General features: G+C 32.3%; 1 long non-coding RNA gene across 1 annotated transcript; it reads left to right on the top strand.

Moving 5' to 3' along the window:
* The first annotated feature begins 7,016 nt into the window (after positions 1-7,016).
* On the top strand, positions 7,017-8,665 carry LOC140693831 (uncharacterized). Its single transcript, XR_012069533.1, has 2 exons — positions 7,017-7,266; positions 8,345-8,665. It is a non-coding gene; the product is annotated as an uncharacterized lncRNA (long non-coding RNA).
* Positions 8,666-14,852: the final 6,187 nt, after the last annotated feature.

The following is a 14,852-nucleotide window of genomic DNA, read 5'->3' as shown; positions in this document are numbered from 1 at the left end:
TGTAAATACGGCATAACTTCTGAATACTGTCATCTGTTGTTGGATGATAAGGTTGCTTCCATGTCTTTTGTATATAGCACTGCTAAGAACATTGGGGTGCAGAAGTCTTTTTGAATTAGACTTCCCTTTGATATATACCCAGAAGTGAGATTGCTGGATTGTATCTTAATTCTGTTTTTATTCTTTTGAGGAATCCCCATCCTGGTTTCCACAATGACTGCACCAAACTACATTCCTACCAACAGTGTAGGAGGGTTCCCTTTCTCCACAGCTTCCCCAGCATCTGTTGTTTGTGGACTTTTGAATGATGGCCACTGTGAGTATTGTGAAGTGATAATTCATTATAATTTTGAATTGCCCTTCTCTGATAATGAAACTGAGCAATTTATTTTTTCATATATCTATGTATCATTTGTATGTCTTTATTGGAGAATTGCTTTTTTAGGGCTTCTGCCCATTCTCAGATTGGGTTTCTTTTTTTTTTATTATTATTATGTTGTATGAAGTCTTTGTATTTTGGAAATTAAGACTTTGTCAGTTGCATCATTTCTTAATATTTTCTTTAATCCTGTAGGTTGTCATTTTGCTTTTTGTCTGGTTTGCTTTGCTGTGCAAAAGCTTATAAGTTAAATTAAGTCCCATTTACTAATTTTGCTCTTACATCCATTACCTGGGTAGGCTGTTCTAGGAGGTCATTGCTGAGATTTATCTCAGAGTGTTTTGCGTATTAACTCTTCTAGGAGATTTACTGTGTCTTGCCTTTCATTTGAAACTTCAAGCCATTTTTTGGTTATTCTTGTGTATGGAGTGAAGGAGTGTCCTAACTCAATTGCTCTGCATGCTGCTATCCAGTTTTCCCAACACCATTTGGTGAAGAGATGGTCTTTTCTCTGTCATATTCTTGGCTACTCTGTCAGAGATTAATTGAACATAGGCCTGAAGATTTATTCCTAGGCCCTCTATTCTGTTCCAATGGTCCATATGACTTTTTCTGTATCAATATCATGTTATTTTGTTTATTATAGCTCTGCAATATTGTTTGGAGACCTGGTGGTTTATTCCTCCAGCCTCTTTCTTTTTCTTGAATATTGCTTTGGAAATGATGGATATTTTATGACTCTGTGTAAATCTTAGGAGTATTTGTTTCAGTCAAAAAAAATGTTTTGAATAATTTGATAGGAAATCAAATTAAGTCTGTGGATTGCCTTGGGCGGTATGGGCATTATAACAATATTGTTTCTTCCATTACAAGTTCATTGGGTATCTTTCCACTTCTTCAGATCTTTTTTGAATTCCTCAATCAATGTTTTCTATTTCTCCATGTATAAGTCATTCACCTACTTGGTCAGATTTATTCTTAAACATTTTATAGTTTTGGGTGCAGTTAAAAAAGCGGTTGTTTCTATACTTTGTTTTCCTGTTGATTAAATAGTAGCATAAAGAAATGCAATTGGTTTTCCTACATTACACTGGGTACCTTGCCCAGTTCCTTTTTTAGCCTAAGTAATTTTTTTGTGAAGCTTTTTCGGTTTTCTATATATAGAGTCATGTCTGCTTATCATGGCCATTTTACCTCTTCTTTTCCAGTCTGAATGCTTTTATTTCATTTTCTGGCCTGATCGTTGTGGCTAAGATTTCCAAGACTATATTGAATAGAAATTGTGAGAATGGGCAAACTTGACTTGTCTCAGGTTTTTCTGGGAAGGGTTTTGGTTTTTCACCATTTAGTATTTTGCTGGCTATATGTTTGTCATAAATAGCTTTCATTAGCTGAGATATGGTCCCTTTGTGCCCACTGTGATAAGGACTTTTATAGCAAATAGTGGTTAAATTTTATCAAATGCTTTTTCTTTATCTACTGAGATGATTATGTGGTTTTTTGTCCTCTCTTTTGTTGATATGTTGTATCAAAATTGATTGACTGATTTGCATATGTTCAACCATCCTTGTGTTCCTGGGAAATACCTAACTTGACCATGGTGTATAATCTTTTTTTACATGCTGTTAGATTTTGTTAGTTAATAATTTCTTAAAGACATTTACATCTGTGTTTATCAATGATATTGACCTATAGTTTTGTTTTGGGGTAGTGTCTTTGTTTGGTTTTCGTATCAGGTTGATGTTGGCCTTATGGTTTGAGTTTGGGTGTACTCTCTCCATATCAATTTTTGGAAGAGATTGAGGAGGAGTGCTATGGATTTTTTCTCTCTATGTTTGGTCAAATTCCCCAGTGAATCTATTTGGGTCTGAATATTTGTTTGCAGAGATTTTTTATTTTATTGATAATTCTATTTCATTTCTGGTGATCTGTCTTTTCAAATGGTCAGTTTCTTCTTAATGCAAAAATGGTGGGCTGAATATTTCCTGAAACTTCTCCACTTCTTCCTGGTTATCCCATTTGTTTCCATATAGTTGCTCATGGTATTCCCTTATATTTTCCAAATTATTTGCAGAATTTATAGTTTCTCCATTTTCATTTCTTATGTTATTTGTGTTCTCTCTCTATTCTTGTGATGAGTCTGTCCAGAGTTTTGTCAATTTTGTTTACTATTTCAAAGAATTGTTTGATTTTTTCTATTTTTAATCTCTATTTCAATTGTTTCTTCCTTGATCGGTATTTCCCTCTTTCTGTTGACTTTTGGTTTTGTTTGTTCTTCTTTTCATGATTAGTTTACATAGAACATTAGATTATTTATTTGAAATTGCTCTTCTACTTTGAGGAGAGCCTTGTCACTATGAACTTCCCTCTTAAGCTGGCTTTAACTGTATTCCATAAACATTGCATAGTGTTTTGTCATATTTCTCAAGGTTTTTTTTAAATTTCTTATTTTACTTCATCAGCTCCCCCCCTTGTTTTAGTACCATGTTGTTGAATCTACATGCTGTCATTTTTTCTCTCTGTTTTTCTGTGATTGAATTCTAGTTTCATGTTATTATACTCAGAAAAGATACTTGAAATAATTTTTATCTTCTAAAATTTGTTAAGACTTCTTCTGTGCCTGAGTACATAATCTTTCCTAGAAAACATTCCATGTGCACTGGAAAAGAATGTATATTCTGTTTTGGGGAGAAGTACTGTTATGAAAATATAAACCAAATCCAATTATGTTATCATATCTTTTAGTATCTTTGTTCCCTTATTAATTTTCTGTCTGAAAGACCAGTCTGGTGATGATAATGGGGTGTTATAATTTCCTACTGTGATTGTATTCCCATCAGTTTCTCCCTTTTCATCTATTAGTATTTGCTTTATGTATTTAGGTGCTCCTGTTGTGAGTGCATGTATCTTAATGTGTATAAAACCCTCATTTTGTATTTCTCCTTTAATCACCATATCATGTCCTTGTTTATCTTTCTCTATGGCCTTTCTTGTAAAGTCTCTTTTGTGTGAAGTCAGTACTGCTAGTCCTGCTTTCTTGTCATGTCCATTAGCATGGAATATATTTTTCCATCTTCTGACATTCAATTGATGTGTATTCCTCTTACAAAATTGGGTCTCTTGTATGCTTCAAAATGTAGGGTCTTGTTATATTATCCCATCTGACAATATATATCTTTTGATTGAATCACTAAGTGCATTAACATTTGTGATAATTATTGAGAGACTGGTGTTTATTTCCATTTTGAACATTTTCCATTTGATTTTGTATTTCCTTTTCGTTCACTTCTTTTTCTTTTTGTGGTTTGATAAGTTTTCTTTTATTATCTTGGTTTCTATTTGTCTTTGTGACTTCATTGTAAGCTTTTGACTTATGGTTAACCTCTTTTGTATGTATATTGACCAGTTATTGTATCTGTTTATTTTAACTGATAGGAATACAAATTCTAACCCATCATAAAGAGAACAGAAACAAGAAGAAAATACTCTGTATTTTCCTATTTCACTCTCTAACCCTTAAAAATTTTGATGTCCTCTTTTTAACATCATGTTTATTCTATTGTAAGTCATTGTAGCTATTACTTTTTTAATAATGCCTTTCTCATTTCTATGGCATACTGCTTCTTTTTTTCTTAGAGTAGATTTTCATTATTTCTATTTCTGTCGCTAATTTCTTTTAGTATTTGCTTTTGTGGAAGTTATTTATCTCTCCTACTATTCTAAAGGATAGCCTTGCTTGATAAATTATTTTAGATTACAGCTTTCTTTCATTCAGGACTTTGAATATGTCTTGTCACTGCCTTCTGACTGTTGTATTTGTGCAGGAAATGTGTTTACAAATATAATGTATATAATTATATATATATATGTAAGGAATACATACAAATGAACTTAACGAATAAGATGAAAAACTATACGTTAAAAAATAGAAACCATTGATGAAGGAAATTAAAACTGATTCAAAGAAATGAAAAGATCTCTTATGTTAATGATGTGAAACTATATGGTTGAAACAACCATACAACCCAAAGCAATCTACATTTAGTGTAATTCATGTCAAAATACCCATGAGATTTTTGCATTAAATAGAAAAAATAACTTCAAAATATATATGTAACTACAAAGATCATGAGTTGTCAAAATAAACTTGAAAAAGAGTATTAAATCAATTAATGTAATATTCTCTGATGTTAAACAGTCCTACAAAGCTTTAGTAATTTAAACAACATGATTCTGGCTCAAAAACAGACACCAATCAATAGAAGAGAATTGAGCAACCAGATATAATCCCTCACACCTATGATCAATTAACCCATGAAAAATGAAGCAAGAGTATAAAATGAAGAAAACACATTCTCCTCAATATGTAGTGCTGGGGAGATTGAAAATGTGAAACATAGATTAGAGTATTTCCTCACATTGTATGCAATCCATGAGCACAGAATATCTTTTATTTCTTTTGTATACTTATATTTATTACACCTTTAATTTATAGAACTATGTTTAGATCTTTTATTTCACTTATCAAATTTATTCCTATTTTATTCTTTTTGGTATAAATGTACACACAACTGTTTTCCTAATTCCTTATTCTGATAATGTGATGTTAGTGTATAAACATGCAACATATATTTGTATATTGATTTTGTATTCTGCAAGTTTGCTAAGTTTGTTCATTATTTCTAGCATTCACTGGAGGAGTAAATGGAGTTTTCCATCTGTGTATAATTATGTCATTTGTAAAAATTCTACTGCTTGTTTACTAGTTGGAAGCCTTATATAATTTTTCTTGATTAGTTTTTCTGGCTAGGACTTTGAGTAGTGTAATTTAGGACTTGTGACAATGAGCTACTTTTTCTTATTACTTGACCAGAGGAAAACCTTCCTGTATGTTAACATTGAACTTGATTTTTGTCATGGGTTTTTCATATATGGCTTTTATTATGTTTAGTTATATTTTATTTAAAGCAAATTTGTTAAGATTTTTTTGTATACAAAAGTTAAGATCAGTTCTGTCAATAATTTTCCTACATTTTCTGAGATTGTCACTTTTGAATTCTCTGTTTTTTAATTGATGGTATCACATATATTGATTTGCATTTGTTAAATAATACTTATGAAACAGGACTAAATCAAACTTAACTATAGTTTATAATACTTATAATATGCCATGAAATCAGGTTGCTAATATTTATTTAGAATGTAATATACACATACAGAAGGAAAAATATACATTGTAGCTTGAGTGTACATTTATTTATTTAAAAATTTTATCTCTCATTTTGAATTTGGCTTATGTTTAATGGAAATTATTTCTAAATAAAGAATATAACTCTTGGTAGAACTGAATTTACTACAGTTTACTGATACAGAACATAGCTATTATTTACAATTAGTGCACAAATCACTTGTCTTAAAATGCCATATTATATTAACAATGCCAACTGATTCAGGACTGGGAAACATAATGCTTCCTAAAATGCATTATGTGGTGTTTTCCACACCAACCCACATATACACTTATTTCTTTGTTTTTTTGATTGTTTGTTTGCCCCTTAATGGAGGCACTGCTTATAGAACCCAGGATCTTGTGCATAAGTGTATTTATCAACATCATTTTGGAGCACTTAACAGAATCCAAAAGAGTATGGATTATAAAGATGACAGGAAAATTTATTCCTTCTAGGGACTGAAAAACCTCTGAGTGAAAGAATGGTAAAAATAAACATTTGTATGTATACAATAAGATTTTCTCTTGTGTAATTTTAAAGTAGAATATTAAATTACATTAGTTTTACATATAGCACTGAAGTACAATTAAAAACAAAATTTCCCCACTTTGAGATTTCTTAAATTTGATTGATTAAAGTTTTATAATTTTAATTCATAAATATTTACCATTTATTTATAAACATACCAAAGAAATTGACATTTATTCTGCTCATGTTTTGAATATAGAGCTACTTTTTTAAGGTACACAGATAAATAATTACTTCCATTTCCAAATCAACTTATGTTTCACTTTAATTACAAAAGATAATGAAATAGTTATAAATTTTCTGTACAAGTTTTACACAAATTTCACTTTAAATTCCAAAACTTTAAAATTATTTTATTTATTTTGAGCATTATTTATACTCTGTTCACCAAACTGGTATAAATTTGTGTACAAAAGGAAGGAGAATTTTTTTTATTTCATAGACCCCAAAATTAAATTATTTAAAAAGATTTTGTGGGGATAATATTTGCAGATCACACTATAAAAATAAGCATCTTATATGATTCATTTTCACTGGATGAATGAGAAGGAAACACTGGCTGAATGTTAATCTTGGGTTGCTAGGAGACCAGACGTTTTGTGATGTCACAGCTACTCAGGTTGAGAACCATTGTGATGGCCTACCAGTTTAAATGTGCAGGCTTGCCAGAGCAGCATTTGAAGCTGTAGTGCTCAAAACCATGCAGAATAGAAAAGTAGCTGCAGAAAAAGTTATTTGAGATGGCACTTGTTTCTTCAGAAATTCAAGATAAGTTTCCTAAAGATGGGTCAACTGGTTCAGGAAACTCCAGTAGATCTCTATTTTGTGATCAAACATTCTCTGGGGACTTGGACTTGAGGTCTATGATTGAAGAAATTGATTCTCTGACTTTGTCAGAAGGATCCTTGATAAAAAGACCATGTTACACACATTGTGACTCTGAACCAGTTGGAGATAATGATTTTCGTTCTCTGAAATTTCCAAGAAAACTCTGGAAAATGTATGGGGGTGACCAATTTAAATCCATCTGGTGGGATGATAATGGATCTTCCATAGTGATTGATGAAGATGTCTTTAAGAAGGAAGTTTTGGAAAGAAAGGCCCCTTTCAGAATATTTGAACCTGGAAGTATGAAAAGTTTAGTTATACAGCTAAAGCTTTATGGGTTTAGGTAATTGCAGCAGAATTTTCAAAGATCTGCTTGTCTAGCTGTCTTTATGGCAGAAGAAAAAGAAGCCTATATTTTAAACAAGGTATTCACAAAGTTTAGTTACAACTTGGTAACTTAGATATAAAATTTAATTTTGTACATCAATCTATGGTAACATAAATGGAAAGCTTTTTTGAAAATTGTATAAAACTACTAAGGCTATAATTCTTAATTTTTTATAAAAATGAGGATAGTGCCTTAAGTAGTCAAGATTATGATAAACTTTGCTAGCAACTATGAATCTTAACAGAAATCTAAATAAAGGTATTAAAGCTGTTTTCAAAAGTGGCTTTCACCGTTAGTGCAAATGCTAACTTCTTAAACTTGATGACTGTATTATTTAAATGTGTATATTCGAAATAAGGAATTTCAAAAAATAGTCAGAATTGCTCATATTTTGATGATATTATCTTTGCATTGTAAACGTGAAATCTGAGGTTTTATAGGTTAGGCTTATTGTAGTCTTCTAATTTGGTTTAAAATATTACTAAAATCTTTCCACTTTGATTGTAGCTGCAATTCTACCATATTTCAAATTTTAAACGAGGCTGTCCCCAAATTTTAGTGAGAATAAAAATAAGAGTTGAGATTAAAAATGTCTCTCTGGTATCTTCATTGGCTGAAGATTTCAACAAGAAGCACTTTATAGGAGGGGGTAATATAGATAATCATAATTCTGATTTTGTGGCTGACACTAGTGGAGAAAGTGCATTTTTACCTTCTCCTAATTTAAACATGCCTCTTAACAGAAAGCCCTCTACTAGCCATAAAATTGGTGATACAAATACCCCGATCAGAGGTGATTTTTCTCCTTCATCATCAGTGTCAGTTAGACCACGAGAACAAATTGCAGTGGATCAATGTGCTACTTTAAATCAGTTGACCACTATCCACAGGCACTCCCAAAGCAGCTAAACTGAAGCAAATGGCTGTGCTGTGAACTTCATTACAACTACAACTTCTATTTCTCATTACAGCATCTTGTCTCCCATACAGGGCAATTATTTTGGACTGATGGTGGAGCCTTCTACTTTTCCAAATAGATATCACAACATATCTGCCCATGAAGGTCGTTTTTCTAAACTTCAACCAGGGAGCAACCCACGGTTTCCATTGCCAGTGATAGCTGATACATCAACTACCTCTCTTTCAAGGCCAACTCATCAGCTATCTTCAGTTTAATAACGTCATCCAAATTACAATTGATCTACCAGAGGACTACCAGATTATGCAGGATAGCAAAGATTAAAATTTATGATGGCAAATGTCGACATATATCTGCAATATTCTTATTTGAACAATAAACATAAATGTGTACCTGTATTGTCCTTATATTTTTTAAAATAGAGTAAAGATTTAAACTCGAGACTAAGTTAGCATTTAAAGAAAAAAAGAGATATTTGATTGATATGATCATTTGATGGAACAATATGTGAGTAAATTTATATAATTTCTTGTAAGGAAGAAGAGAAAATGGAAGAATTTGGAAAAAGACAAAAACATGGAGAGAGGGAACAGTACTAAGTGGTTTCTGGTTGATCCTGGAAAGTATTTAAAGTGTTAAGTTATGATAGGTTGGAACAGGAGATAAATGCAGGAACCGGCTCAGGAGTCATGGTCTCTATTATGTCATCCCTGGAATCATAACAGTCACGTGATGTAATCTCAGATGGCACATTCAGCATGAGGTAGAATTTAAGAAGTAATTTTTTCTATGGTCTTCTTTGTGCTGTTCTCAATGCATTTCAATTGGTGCTTTCTTTTCCTCCCTCAAGGGTCTGCACTATATTTTCTAGTGAAAATTTAATGTTGCTTTTATGTTCCAGCCAAAGATATGCTTACATCCTCAGAGGGGCACTTAAAGCATTTCCAAATCTAAGTCCACATCTCAACATAGTTTAGTCATTTCTTTATAGATCTGGCATCTGGCTACCTTGGAATATCTTTATGTTTCACTGTATCTGGAGATATATCCAGGCAAATGCTTGTCAACCATATTAACTCCAACCTCAAAACTGTTGCTCCATCTCATCCTTGGACTTAGGATGTCCTCCATTTACCTACTTAGATTTTCCCAGTCTCAGCACAGAAACCACCTCCTCCAGATATTTTCTATCCAACTTTCCTTGTCTAACTTGGATACCAGCACTGTAAGCACAACACGTGCCACAAGATGCATTTTATTATTTAGTGAATGAAAAATACATGTTGACTTTAAGCAAAATCTACTTTCCTGAAGCAACAAAACTCTCATGGTTTTCAAACTATTTCGTTATGGTCTTTACTCTTCACCACAAACTAGCTCTTTTCATAGCCCATGGACTAGTCATTCAAGACAGTAGTGGAGGTAGGTACAGGAGACAAAGTATTATTTTCTTCTTAATTCATGCCTCCAGAGGCCTAAAGCATTCCATTCTCATTTGCTGGAATTTTTCCTGTCTCTTCATCACCCACCCACCCCAAAATAGCTGATTCTCTTCCCCATACCAATAACTATACTGCCTTCTAATTAATTTACTTCTTAGAATCAGAGCTTCGTCCAGAAGAGACAGTGCCATTGCATATATTTAATACAGGTTTATAGACACCACACAAATTTTGCCACTTCTAACCTTAACACAGGAAGTATCTAAGAGGTACTAGAACCTTGGTAGTGGTGGTCATATTCAGAAACTAAATAGCAATCTAAAATGTGTGGACTAGAAGGAGGTGAGGGTGGTAGAATTTAAAATTTGTCCAACTGCAAGAATATAAAATTTCTGCAGATATTAAGAAATATAAAATATTCATGGAAGACTATGAGTAATTCCCTTTTACTTAAAATAAAAGGTGAAGCATTTTCAGAATGTGAAATGCCCTGAAATGCTGGAAAATTTGTAGGCAATGTCAGGGTATCTAAGGCTTCTGGTCATAATCATGCATCCAGTGTCAGCTGATAAGACTGAAATGGCAATATTGAGTCCAAAAATGTGTCACCAATTGTGAATAAAGCCTTTGATAATCTTGAGAATTGGCAAATGGGCCAGGGTAAGCTCACGCAACATTCCGCCAATATGTCCTTTACCAAGAGAAGAAAAGAGACCACTTGCAGTAGGAGATCTGTGTATGGACAGCAGTGGTTGTTCCTACAACAGAAACATCAAGATTTTAAGTTTGTCAGCACAAATATGATGGTGGCTATGTTGTTGTTTATATTAGCAGTCTGGGGTTCAGATGGGATGGTTCAGCAGCTAGTTTCCATCTCTCTTATTAGACAGTGGGTCTTACCGTGATCATCTTAACAATGTTCTATACTGATAAGTCAAAAGCAACAGTTTATTTTCAAAATTAGAAATCCTAAAGAATATTATTTGTTAGTCTATCTGTTGTTTTCTACCTGGGAAAAGCTAGACTATTGGCAAAGTACAAAAGTTGGCTGGTGTTTGAAAACTATTCCCTGAGCTCTGCCCACTGAATTCTTCCCACTAAATACTACAAATCTGTCTACCACTGTGTGTGTGTGAAGATGGATTGTTAAGCATTAACTAAGCTTGTCTTAGTTGAGCCATCAGTGAATTATTCCTCTGCATCTGGCAGAATCTCTGTGAATTAAGAATTTCACTGAGCCATCAGATTTTCTACCGATCAGGGAGAGGTAGATTATAATTCTCCCAGTGTATTAATTATTACCTGTTCATTGAATCCTGAGCTGATGTTAGGGTAAAACCACTGAAACCTTTAATTAGACTGAGGCATATACATTCTCCAGTCCCCAGAGCCCAGCACAGGACTGTGTGTCCTTTTTAATTTAAGCTTATATCTTAGTGTTTTTTCTTTTAATTCTCATTGTTGGCACAACTTAGTTTTGCTTTGAACACACGTTGACTAATTTATAGAGACTGAACAACTGACTTATTCCTGTTTTCCTAGAAATTGCAGTAACATTACTTTCCTTGGACTACCTGGAATAGAGTGAGTGCAGTCATCATTTTGAAAGCAGCCCTCAGTCCTAATAATGCAGAACCTTTACACTTCTTTGCCCAGCACTTGTGCAAGATTGTTTGTTGTGGATCTCAGGGATTTTCCTCACATCCCCAAATGCAACAATGAGAAAACACCACATTGTTATCCAAAATCAAACATTTGCCAGTATTGCATTCCCATTGCAAAACAGTTAAGAATTTTAGGAGTTCTGAGATTTTACCATGCTGAGATGTTTACCAACCTAGCATTTTCCTTTCTTACTGATGATGTCATGTAGATGAGACAATATTTCAGACACAGTGAACTTTATCACTCACCGCAATAGCAGCCAGGGTTAAATTTTGCATACATTCCCTACTCTCAGATTAATACACAGAGTGAACTATTCAAACCTACAGAAGCAGTGGGCTGTTAACAAAAAGAAAGTTTAAGGCATGATAAAACACTAATTATATTGGTATCTTTATGTATTATTTATTAGAATCACTTGTTTATTAGTATCTTTACCTAGGATAAGTATATCATGACTCAACTTTACTTGCTGCAGAAACAATCATGAGAAATGACATGGGAAAAAATGAACATTGACTTTCCATTTTTCCTCCTGCTTCTATTGAGATATAATTGGCGAAGATCATTAAGTTTAGGTGCACATGAGAGTGGTTTGAATTACAAGTATAATGAAATAAATATCATAGCAACTTTAGGGAGAATTCATTATTTAATTTAAGTACAATATTAAAGAAATACAATTTGTATTTTGGTTGTGATGAAAAACCTTAGGGTCTACTCTCTTAACAACATTCATATATAACAAAAAGCAGTATTAATTGTAATTTTTATGTTACTATGGGGCATCCCTAGAACATGTTTATTTTACAGCTGGAAGTTTGTTGCATTTGAGTGCATGAATCAAATTCTCCTTTCCCAACCCCTGCCTGTGTTAGCTACAAGTCTATTTTTTTTCTATAAGTATGTTTCTTTTGAAGTGTACATTTATCTACAAACTGTATTAGTTTCTCTTACACATCATACTCTTTGCTATTTTTAGTACATTTCAAACTGATCACCAGAATATATCTAGTTATGATATATTGCTATTTAAAGATATTTCATAGTTATTTACTATTCCCCATACAGCACATTTCTTGTCCCTGACTCATTTAATTTGCAACTGGAAAATTTTCTCTCTTAATTTTTGTCAAATATTTCTTTTTCCTCAACCCATTTCTCCCCTTCTGGTAAACAACCAGTTACTTTGTATATCTATATCTCCTTTTATGCTGTGTAATTTTCATTTGATTTAAATTCCAAATACGAGTAAAATCATACAGCATTTGTCATTCTCTTTCTGACTTATTTCAATTAGCATATTACCCTCTTGGTCTAACCATTTGTTGCAAATGAAGAAGTTACACTTTTTATAGCTGAGTAATAACCTATTGTATTTTTATCTGTTTGTGGGCATATATATGCATATATATTTATATATATTTATATATATTTATATATATAAATATAGATAAATCTATGAAATATAAAAATAAAAAATAGATGGGTAGTTATATATACTATGAACACGCATTTTCTTTATCCATCATCTATTGATGAGCAATTAATTTGCTTCTATATCCTGTCTATTTTAAATAATGCCGCAGTGAATAAAGGTTTGAATTTATCTTTTCTAGTTAGTGTTTCTATTTTCTTGGAATAAGTATCCAGATATGGATACGTTGGATTATATTTTTAATTTTGAGAGAAAACTGCATACAGTTTTCCAGTGTCAGCGCCAATTTACGCTCAGTCCAGCAGTGCATCAGGTTTGATTTTCTTACATCCTCACCAACACTTATATTTGTTATCTTTTGGATTATAGTCATTCTGAAAGGACTGATATAAAATCTCACTGTGTTTTGGACTTGCATTTTTCTGATGGTTAATGATGTTAACCGGTTTCATATGCCTGTTGGTAATCTTTCCCCAACTGTATATTCATTTTTTGTAATGGGCTAAATGACCATAACTGTCTGATTTCATTTTTAGGCATTCTATGTGTTCCATTATTCCCTTTGTTCTGTGCCCCTACCATATTCTTTTTATTACTGTAGATTTGTATTATAGTTTTAAATCAGGGAAAGTGATACATCCACATATTTCTTTGTAAATTATGTTTGTGTTATTGTTTCTTTTCTTTTCTTTTCTTTTCTTTTTTTAGTGATTTCAAGTCTTTTGTGTTTACATGTAAATTTTAGAATTATTTATTTTTAAATTCTGAAAATACCCTTGGTATTTTGATAATCACTGAATTTAATTAGTGTATTTTCTTGGCTAGTACTCTCATTTAATCAATATTTTGTTCCTCATCAATGAACACAGTATATCTTTTCATCTGTTTGCATTATCTTCAGTTACTTTTATAAATATTTAATAGTTTTCTGTGTACAGCTCTTTTACCTCCTTGGTTGGATATATTTCCAGGTTTTTTTTTTTTTGTAATGCAACTGTAATGAGACAGTTCCCTTACTTTGTCTATCTGTTAGCTTGTTGTTAGTGTGCAGAGATGCAAGCTTTCTGTATGTTAATTTTACATTCTGAAATTTAATCAAATGCATTGATAAACCCTAGTAGTTTTGAGGTGCCATCTATGGATTTCTGTTTAAAGTATGTCATCTGCACACAGATACATTTACTCATATTCTTCATTTTCTATATTATATTTACATTAACTTTGGATAGCTATGGCTAGAATTTCCAATATTATTCTGAATAAAAGTGGTAAGAGTGAGCATTCTTGTCTTCTCCCTGCCCTTAAAGGAGATGCTTGCAGCTTTTAATCAGTGAGTGTCATGTTAGCTGAGATCTTGTCATGTATTACCTTATCTGTGTTGAGGTATGTTTCCTCATGCCCAATTTGAGGAGAAACTTAGTCACAAATAGATACGGAATTTTTCAAAACATTTTATGTCTCTATTGATTTGACCATATAATTTTTATTCTTCAATTTGTTAGTGTGGTGTATGATATTAATTAATTTGTGGGTAATGAATCACTTTTGCATCCCTGGAATAAAATGGACTTAATCATAATGTATAATCCTTTAAATGTATTTTTTGCTTTGCTAACAATTTAGTGATGATTTTTAAAACTATGCTTGTCAGTAGTATTTAACCTGTTGTTTTTTGAGGTATTTGTTCAGTTTTAGTAGTAGTGTGATACAGAAAGTTGGGGTAGGACGCCTTCCTTCCTCTGCATATTTTTGGAATTCTCTGAGAAGTATAGGTGATAGCTGTTCTCTAAATGTTTGGCACAAATTACCTGTGAAGCTGTCTATGCCTGGAATTTTGTTTCTTGGGAGATTTTGTTTAATTACTTATTAATGTCATTAGTGGTAATCTTTTCATATTTTCTATTTCTCATTCCATCCTGGAGATTATGTGTTTCTCAGAAATTGTATATTTCTTCTAGGGTTTCCATTTTATTTACATAAAATTAGTTGTATCTTCTTATAATGCTTTTTATTTCTTTGATATAAGCTGTAACT

Source organism: Vicugna pacos, unplaced genomic scaffold (genome assembly GCF_048564905.1).
Source record: "Vicugna pacos unplaced genomic scaffold, VicPac4 scaffold_20, whole genome shotgun sequence".
Classification (NCBI taxonomy): Eukaryota; Metazoa; Chordata; class Mammalia; order Artiodactyla; family Camelidae; genus Vicugna; species Vicugna pacos.
Note: the sequence above shows the minus strand (reverse complement) of the source record. Positions and strands in the feature narration are given on the sequence as shown.